This window comes from Jaculus jaculus, chromosome 7 (assembly GCF_020740685.1).
Source record: "Jaculus jaculus isolate mJacJac1 chromosome 7, mJacJac1.mat.Y.cur, whole genome shotgun sequence".
Classification (NCBI taxonomy): Eukaryota; Metazoa; Chordata; class Mammalia; order Rodentia; family Dipodidae; genus Jaculus; species Jaculus jaculus.
Genome location: NC_059108.1, coordinates 90,001,395 through 90,011,604, shown reverse-complemented (window position 1 = coordinate 90,011,604; position 10,210 = coordinate 90,001,395). Strand labels below are relative to the sequence as shown.

The window sequence follows — 10,210 nt, the reverse complement described above, 5'->3', positions numbered from 1 at the left end:
ATTATCAAATCATTTTATTATTTGTTAATCTGATGTGAATGCCTCTCAGTTGTTCAGCATGTCCTATTCACTGAATAAAATAAATAGAATTGAATGATATTCTAGGCTGGTATTCAATATCTACTTTGAAGCAAATTCAGTAAAGAGGTATTTTTATTTTACAGACAAATAATTAGAGAAGGTATTATCACATTGATAACTGTAGTGCATCCGTGAGGCAACAGGCATTATTTATAAATGTTCTTTCAAGCTCATGTTCTCAGGGAACCACATTTTCTCAGGGAACTGTGTAATCTACCTGGGGCATATTAGTTCTGGTGGCCTTCTTTTGTGATAACAGAAAAATGTGAAACTCATGGTTTTCTTCTTTAAAATTTTTTTTTTATTATTACTAGCAACATATTTTGTATGGATTTATCATGTGTCAGTATCCTTTTTTCCCTCTTCCCTGCCTCCATCCCATTGGAGACCCTCCTCAGTGGGACTGTAGGTATTCCTCATGGCGTTGTGGTGTTGAGTTGTGGGAACAGCAGTCATTTATGTTTGGGGGAAAGGAATGCCTCTGCATATGATGTCCCAACCTGTGGCTCTTACAATCTTTCCACCTCTCTTCTGCAAAGTTCCCTGAGCCATAGTGGGTTTTTCTTTATTTTAAAATTTTTTATTTATTTACTTGACAGGGAGTGAGAGGGGGCAAGGCAGATAGAGTGAGAGACTGGGCACTCCAGGGCCTTCAGTCACTGCAAATGAACTTCAGATGCATGCACCACCTTGTCCATCTGGCTTATGGGTCCTGGGGAATTGAACCTTGGCAGTGGCCAAATAGCAGCAACAGTCAGCTCTGGAGTGTGATGCTGATGGAACACCATTCAGCAGGGCTGCAGCATCCAAGACTTTCTTTGGCAGTGCCAAGAAGACTTTCAATGACCTCCTAGAGTGCCTGTTGTCTGACAGTTTGCACTATTGCTATCTTTTCCTTGGAATTTTTTGAATTATTATAAGTTTATTACCGCTTATTTTTGCTTTCATTTCCCCCTTCTCAGTAGTAATAAGACAATCCAATTCATAAATTATACAATCATCAATGATTAAACAGGAAAAAAATGTTTCTACAGAAATTTCTGAGGCTTTAATGTTTAAACAGGTAAATAGATTATGCATCCTGAAATTATGACTAGCTTGAATGAACAAAGTTTTTTTTGTTTTTTTTTTTTACAAAAAATGTTCTATTTAGAAGACCTGGCATTGTAAGGAAAAAACATTTAGAATCATCATTCTACAATTGTTAAATTTTGTTTTTTCTTTTTAACAACATTGTCTTTTTCAAAGAATGACAGGTAGCTGGTCACACGTGAATCATGTGTCCACACCAGACCAGAGGCCTCACACTTATGTTAAGTTTGAACATTTTCTCACCTCTACTTGTAAGTTATCCCATTTATATTAGTGCTTAAGAACTACATCGGCTTGTTTGCTTTTTGGGGGTTTTTTGAGATAGGGTCTCACTCTAGCCCAGGATGACCTGGAACTCATTCTGTAGATCTAAGCTGGCCTTAAATTCATGCTGATCCTACGACCTCAGCCTCCTAAGTATTGGAATTAAAGGCATATGCCACCATGCCTGGTTTGTTTTAAATATTTTAAAATCCTGAAATAAACTGCAGAATTTCCTAAGAGTAGAGGTATTCTGGTTAAAGATAAAAGTATGGTCAGGTGAAAAGCAAAATTAGTAATACAAATGCAATCCACAACAGGAAAAATAATTTTTCTCCATAGCCATTCTGTAGACATGTGTCATTTCCAAGTCCCAGTGGAAGGAATGGAGTCACTTCCCAATTCTGTTGCTACACTGTGCCTGTAAGCTGCCTTACTTCAAAACAGAAGCACATTTGCAGAATGTTGTACTGAGTAACAGCGCTGAAGGTAATTGTTACAGGTTCTCAAACTCTGTATTAAATGGTTGCATCTTAACTATTTATACAGATCATTGGTCCAATAACATGAAAATAGAGAACAGCATCTGGAAAGTTATCTCATCTCATGTGCAGAGATAAACGGGTAAACCATTCTTCCCAGTATTTCTGAAGGCAAGTCCTTGTTTATAGTGAAATATGATGGAAATTCAAGTGTTACTTTTTCCAGGCTACTGCATGAAAAGGATGCTGAAGGCCATCACTACACAGCACACTGTGACATATGGACTTTTTCTTCACCAATGCTGGCACATTTCCAAAATATCCCCAACAATCCAGTGTTATTTCTGTCCAAGATGCTGGGTGTCAAGGACCGGATGTAAGCACAGGTACATATAAGCAGCAAGATGATGGTCAGCAGACTCTGGAAATTGAAAATGGCAGACATAGTGATGCCGGCCGAGCCCCAGCCACATCACCCTTCTGGGCCCGCGGCGGAAGGCCGTGTGCGATGCTCGCTCCTTCCGGGGGGACCTCCGAACAAAGTTTCTTAGCACCACAAATGTACATGTCACCTAATGAGACATGTTCCTTGCAATACTATGTCACATGCTTACCAATTGTTCCCAAGAAACATTACTTACAAGAAAATTCTTGTTGTCAAGATGATTACAGGAATTAATGGGTACATTTCCTGAACTTAAAGATAACTTATTAGAAAATGAGCCTGAAATGCTAGGGAGCAAATCATCAGGTTGGGCCCACACAAGGAAGTAAATCAGAATATGTAACTTTCAGATTAACAATAGAGTTTGGTGTGTTCCTATAGGAAAGACATCAATGCAAAATACTGGTTGGATATATCAACTTTTATCATATACAGGGGCATACATTAATGAAGTAAGGATGGTCTGGAAAGATGAGAAAAGAGTTAATATCAAAATCTTCCTTTTATGAAGAGACTTGCAAGGTCATGACCAAACTGTAAAATGGAGCAACAAAGAAAGGTCATAGAGAGACAATAAAATCAGTACTGAATTAGAAATAAAGAAACATACTGTTATTCAGGCCACAAGATATTATGTAGAGAGTGGCTAACACAGCCTTTTGTGAAGTCAAAAATATCTCTCACCTTATAATTGCAAGAGCTCCCTGCCAGGTACCTTGGATTGTTTCTATAAGCCTGGGTAAGATATCAACCAGCTTGCAATCTTACTTTCTTGTTTAAGATGTCATCAGAATGTCTATTGGGTATAGAAGTTCATGAGTTAAGTAGAAGTTGGGGAAACCAAGGATAATATTGTGCAAGATTTCTTAGAAAATAGAAGCCACATGAATAAATTCCTATGTCTTGCTTGCAAAAAATACAATGAATAAATAAAGAAGCAGAGTTTTGCTCTGTGTCTAGTCCAAATCATTTCCTCACAATGCTGACTCCTCTTGGAGTTCTACAACCCTGCTGAGGCAGAACCTGGGTCCTTCGGCCATACAGACAAATTCCTTAACTGCTAACCCATCTCTCTGGCCCAAGTTTTGAGTATACTTCAGTGATGAGCTCTTAGGAGCCTCTGGATCTCTTCTTTGATAGGTGTTGAGTATCCTCAGGGTCTATCTCCTACACCCTGGCACTATCAGGTTCAGCATGGAAGCAGTACTCATGCTCATCTCCCCAATAACTCTGGATTCAGCTGTGGCTTGGCTGAAGTGTAGTTTATCTCCTCAGGTCTCACTACCTTCTGTAAAAGAGGAACAAATTCTCCAATGGGGACTGAAGTCAGCATAATTTAAATGGGATAAGAATTACTAATTTAGGAGAATTTGGTGTATGTAACCCCTCTTTTAGCCAAATACTAGTGAGAGTTTAACACTGGAGAAAATAATCTTTATGTTCATAGGATTCTAGTCTGGTTCCGGATTCCAGATATGTGTACCTTTACAATGAGTAGATCAATTAGCCTATCAGAAATCTATTGGTTACCCAACTAGATTGTGTGCCACTATTGCACTGGCATGTACATCCTGACAGGACAGGTCATTTGCTTCTGAGTAGCTTAGCCCTTTGGTTGCTCAGATTCTTGTTGGCCACTTTTCCCCTACTAGCTCACGTAGCCTTTTCCAGCACTAGACAGGCTAACTATCTGGGGACTGGCTTTCTTCCAGCTCCCAGCCAGGTCTCTTCATGCTCAGTGTCAGCAGCATATAGTGTCTTCAGCAATAGGGTCTTAGTTTTTTGCCTCAGGTGGATAATCAAGTATTTTGTACTGATTTGGAGACCTTATAGATCTCTCAGATCAACAGCTCAATGTGGGTAGCAACCAATTTCTGGTACTGGGAGTTACAGGCCAGAGACAAGACATATTTTTTTAAGCTTAGTCTTAATCACACCCTCTTCAGGGCCCTTCCTTTCAGGTTCTCCCTCCTTATTCCTTTTGAGGGTTATATCATTTAATCTATCTCCTAGGATAAAGGTTTCTATGGTACCAGTTCATTTTGGATTTAGTTTTGTGTTTGTTTTCATACCCTCCTCTTCCCCTCCCCACAAACCTTTCCATGCCTATGGTCTGGGCCTTGAGTTGTCTCTCTTTTCGAGGTAGGGTCTCTCTCTAGCCCAGGTTGACCTGGAATTCATTATGTAGTCTCAGGCTGGCCTTAAATTCACAGTGATCCTACCTCTACCTCCTGAGTGCTAGAATTAAAGGTGTACCCAGCAGAGGGAGAAGAATAGAGAGAGGGAGAGAGAGAGAGAGAAAGAGAATGAGAATGGGCACTCCAGGAATTTTAGTTGCTACAAACTCCAGGCCACCTTGTGAATCTGGCTTTACATGGGTACTGGGGAATCTAACTCAGGTTGCCAGGCTTTGCAGGCAAGCACCTTCACCGCTGAGCCATTTCTCCAGCTCCAATACTCATACTTTTAACCAGATTTGGAATCTGATGAAGGAGAGCAGAGAGATTTTATTACCACAAACAGTTTTATTTTTGCCTGGTTTCATCTGAGACCTACTGAAGAGAGAATTTCTTATAGCAGGTTGCATGAAAAATGACACTTCAGGAGAAAAAAGTTCTGTAGTCAAATTGAAAAGTGATCATACCGTATGTATTTAGTCCATTCCATTAGCATATTACAAGGCATATTACCATATTGAATCAAATCAGCATATTGGAAGCTCTGAGTAGCACCAAAGAGTGAAAAAAAAAAAACCTATTAGCCTTTAATTCTCTATTTTTCTAACTCATTACTGTAGTAAGTAACTCATAACTTATGCAGACAAAACAGACCATCCTGCAAAAATACTACTCAAAGAAAGAAAGTTAGTACATTCTATTTGAAATTCATGCTAACACAGTGTTTGGGTTATTTGTCTCTTGATTATATAAAGTCTAGTTAGCTGAAATTAATTAGACATTACATGAAATTATTGGTTAGACATTCTAATAAATTTTGCTGTATGTCCATCACTAAAATGAGTAAGCAACCAAATAAATTGAATACAAATTCTTTACTTGTTATTGTACTTGAAGCGAAATCTTGACAATATTTTTTTCATATTAGAAAGAAAGTTGTGTTCTAATCTCTGATAAAGTGGTAGAAATTCTGGTTTTCCTGTTGAGATTGGTGTGGAGAGGCACTATATCAGCACAAATCACAAACCTTTAAAAAATTCCTCTCTGGTGTCTTCAAACACTACTGCTCATATTATCCAAAGCCCCCATCTTTTTACATGCAAAACATGATGCATTTTTTTTCTAACTTTGCTCCTAAAAGGTAAAGACAAGCATAATTTTCTATCTACAGCTACATGTCATGTCATGGCTTATAGAAAGATACAGCAGGAATAGTGTTTTGGCATCTGCATGATGTCTTCTTAAACAGAAGGAATTTATTATATGCTACAAAATCATCCAGCTAACATAGATGACACTCATCCATTATTTATTGGACACAAGTCAAATTATTATTATTGTTGGTGGTGTTGTTGTTGTTGTTATCATTATATTACAGATCTTGCTTTCGGGAAAGCCTTCATCAAATGAACATCCTGGTCAGCAAAAAAAGGCTATATGAGAACATAATTAATGAGATATTCTTTTCTCAGGGAAAAGATTATTTATTTCAACTAAGTAGTGATTCCTTCCTCCTATTCCAGTGGCATATGAAGGTCAATCAATAGTCTATATTGAGTTTAGGCAATAAGGGGGTGCATTGACCATAGGGAATTTTAAAAATTTTATTTATTTATTTTTGCATGTGTGAGAGAGGAAAGGTACACACGGATCTCTTGCTATTACAATGAATGCCAGATGAGCCACTCTGCATCTGGCTTTTACCTGGGTTCTAGGGAACAGAACCCAGGCTGGTAGTTCCTGCAAGTGAGTTCCTTTAACCATTGAGCCATCTCTCCAGCCCTAACCATAGGCAATTAAAAAAAAATTTTTGTTGTTCATTTTTATTCATTTATTTGAGTGTGACACAGAGAGAGAGAGAATGGGCGTGCCAGGGCTTCCAGCCACTGCTAATGAACTCCAGACGTGTGCGCCCCCTTGTGCATCTGGCTAACGTGGGTCCTGGGGAATCCAGCCTTGAACCAGGGTCCTTAGGCTTCACAGGCAAGCACTTAACTGCTAAACCATCTTGTCAGCCCGTAGGCAATTTTAAAATAATAATGATACCAACTAAAATTTGGTCTGTGATCAGCATGCAATAGTGGTAAGCATTGTTGCTGATAAAGTAGGCACCAAAACACATTTTGTCAGTTTGTGTTCAATTAGTATAGTTTAAATTTAGTGATTAAGCATATAAAGTTCAAAGGGAAATATTATTTTTACTTATTGTTTAAGAACAGCTATATTTTACATGGAAGTTAATTCAGAGGATTCCTTGTTAATATGATTTTGTCTGATTTGGTTATTGTTTTTAATTCAAGCTAAGTTTGGGAGGCAGCCCAATTATTCAAACTGGCTTCAGATTGGGTTCACCTCTCCAGCAACAAGCACATTACCTGTTTCTTCATTCACAGTAGATTAAAATTGAACAGTGATATCATAGCATTTTCAAAGCCGAGATAATTGGTTATTTTCCATTAGTTCTGCCATTCTACTTATAAGTAATTAATGACATCTTGGAGATTTTCCTTTCAGGAGCTTTTGTTTCTTCTTGTTCCTCATTCTTCTTTTTCATAACAGACAAAATAGCATTTACTCATTACATTATTTTCTTTTAGACTCATTATTTAGTTCACTATTTTTGCTCTTACATAAATATTTGCTTTTCTGGCCACCATTATTAATATTTGTTTCACTTCATAATTATTACTATAAATTATTTTGCAAAGGAGGGACATGTTGAAATGAACTATTCTGGTTGTCAAACATGGTAGGTATACTATTCTCTCCCATTTGAGGGCTTTAAATCAGTAAGTCTGTTTAGAAAGTACTTCATATGTAATTCATAACTGTTTATGATTCATTCCTTCATTGTTAAGCAAAGACCAGACTGTTCATTTGTATGTATCCTTCCTTGCAGGAAGCTCCTTTATTTATTTATTTAATTTTTAAATTTTTATTTTTATTTTATTTTTTGGGTTTTCAAAGTAGGGTCTTTTTGCTTTAGCCCAGACTTATTACCTGGGATTCATTATGTACTATTAGGGTGGCCTTGAACTCACAGCTATCCTTCTACCTTTGACTCCCAAATGCTGGGATTAAAGGTGTGTGTCACCATGCCTGGCAATATTTTGATATGATTTTTATTTCATTTTTAATCAGGTCATTGTGAGAGTTCAAGTGAAGTTTTAAAGATATCTATGGAAAAACTTAAAAGAACACATGTAAAATGTCCGATAAGGATGTTCCTTATGTGACCCCACTGTGGAAAGAGTGGTACAAAATGGGTCACTTATAATAATGACAACCAGGTAATAAAGCATGGAATAGCAAGGCACCATTTTGTGTGTCTAGACACTTAAATCAGACTAGTTAAAAGGCTCCTTTGAGAACACCTGCATGTTGCTCGGCTTTTTGGGATCCCAAACTACTCGTATGGGGTTAGTGGTATTCTTCAGGGGTAGAACACTTGTTTGACTATGTGTGAAGCCATAGGTTTAATCACCAGCACCACAAAAAAAAAAAAAAATACACACAAAGTGACAAGGTGATGTCGACATTGGTGGAAGTTATGAGAACAAAGCTGAGAATGTTGGATATGTCTAGATAAAATTTCCATATTATATCTAGGTTCCAAAGACCCCAAGAATTTTCTCTTTTCAAAAACTGATGAAAATGACTCACAGAGTACTTTACACTGTTATATATGATTATTTGCTATAAAATATGCCCATGTTTTCAATGATTTTTAAATATAAAAACAAAAACCCAGGTGCTCCTAGCTATCACTTGTCATAAATTTCCCTTAGCTTTTGCATTTTGTTAAATTATTTTGTTTATAAATTTTAAGCATTGGATACCTCTGAGCTACAATCTGTTCATTTGTTAATCAAGGTAATATCTATACTTGGTAGATTATTTCAGATAATAGAGAGTTGATTCTTAGATAACACCTGCTGTTATAAATTGATGGCATTATTATTAATAAGTCTAGGAGAACTCTTAGAGATTGTCACATCTTTTTATAAGTGAGAAACTGAGACTAGAGTAGTGTTTTATTTCTGCATGTATGCAGCAAACTTATACAACTGTTTACTTTCAAAGGGAGTCACAAAAAATGTATATATTTCTCAGATTCAAAAACACAGCTAACCTTGACTTTAGCATCCATAAAGTATGTTTTTATTTTCTTTCCTAAGACTTCTTGCTGTCTATGAAGTTTTTCTTTGGTTATTTTATTATACGTAGCTTATCAGACATTCTCTCTCTGTGTTTGTGTTCCTATTCATTTCTCAAGATTTGTTTCCCCTGCAAAAATTTTAAATTAATTATTGACAAAAATTTCTGCAAGTTCTAACTGTTCAGCCAGGTGTCACATAAAATAATGAGGAGCACCAAGTACTTATGGAGGCCCAAACATCATCTATTTTATACTACACTTGCTTAGTTAAACAAGAATAAGTTTGGGCTGGAGAGCTGGCTTAGCAGTTAAGCGCTTGCTCGTGAAGCCTAAGGACCCCGGTTTGAGGCTCAATTCTCCAGGACCCACGTTAGCCAGATGCACAAGGAGGCACACATGTCTGGAGATCGTTTCCAGTGGCAGGAGGCCCTGGCGCACCCATTATCTCTCTCTCGCTCGCTCTCGCTCTCTCTCTCTCTGTTGCTCTCGAATAAATTAATAAAAATTAAAAAAAAACAAAAATACAAGAATAAGATTTTGTCTCATTAGAAAAATTAAAACATATCAAAACAATACAACAACTGAAGCAAATTTGTTACCCAGTGAGGTTGTGTGTCTAACCTGTTCTGCTGGGGTAAGGATATAGGCTTCAAATTTCTGGGAAAATTTACTAAAAAGGCAACATCTTGTCTTCCTATCTTATCTTTATTTTCATTATGGTAAAATTAGGCTAATAAAAGCCTAGACGTTTGGTCTTAGCTATATGGAGAAGCAGAACAGGCCAAGGTGGTAAGGGTGGAGAGGACTAGCAGATGCTGGAAAAGGACTGACAGAGTCACAGTGTTAGGTCCACTTAAGCAGCATCTGAGAACCTACCCAATTTTTTCTTTGCCATCTCATGGCCTGGGGACTGTTGCCATAGTCCCATCAAATGACCAGGTGGGTGAATGTGAATTGAGTTTGTGTGGAATAACAGCAACCAGAAGAGGCAATGATCATATAATTGATGTCTTGTAGGCAGCAAGGGCTCAACAGATACTTACCTGTTGGAAAATGGCCCCTGCCTTTAAAAAAAACCCAAATATGTCTACCTTATTCACCCCAATAAGTGTTGCAGGTAGGTTTTCATTAAGCTGATCATCCTCTGACATAATTCAAATCTTGGAGCAAGGAGAATCTTCTGAACTCTCTATTAGGCTCCTGTACTCCAAGATTTTATGTATCACAGATGGTCTAAGAATCTCTGTGTTCCACTGCCATTCAAGCATACTTTCTCACTAGCCAGCTCATCCTTATGTAAGTCAATAAAATAAATAAATCTAAATCTACTATGTGGCCTTGATATTTAATAAGTGCTCAGTACACTGAATGCATGAATGAATAAATGAATAACTCCCTGAACTAGACACCAAAATTTCAAACCACTGATGAATGTCTGACTTAATACTAGGTTTCTCACATTATCTTTTTATTTAAAAAGGTTAAAACAGGATGGGTAATACATATGTGTACA

The 10,210-nt window shown here is 37.3% G+C and overlaps 1 pseudogene; it reads right to left on the bottom strand.

Moving 5' to 3' along the window:
- Positions 1 to 2,067: 2,067 nt before the first annotated feature.
- Positions 2,068 to 2,361, bottom strand: LOC101599801 (annotated as a pseudogene).
- Positions 2,362 to 10,210: the final 7,849 nt, after the last annotated feature.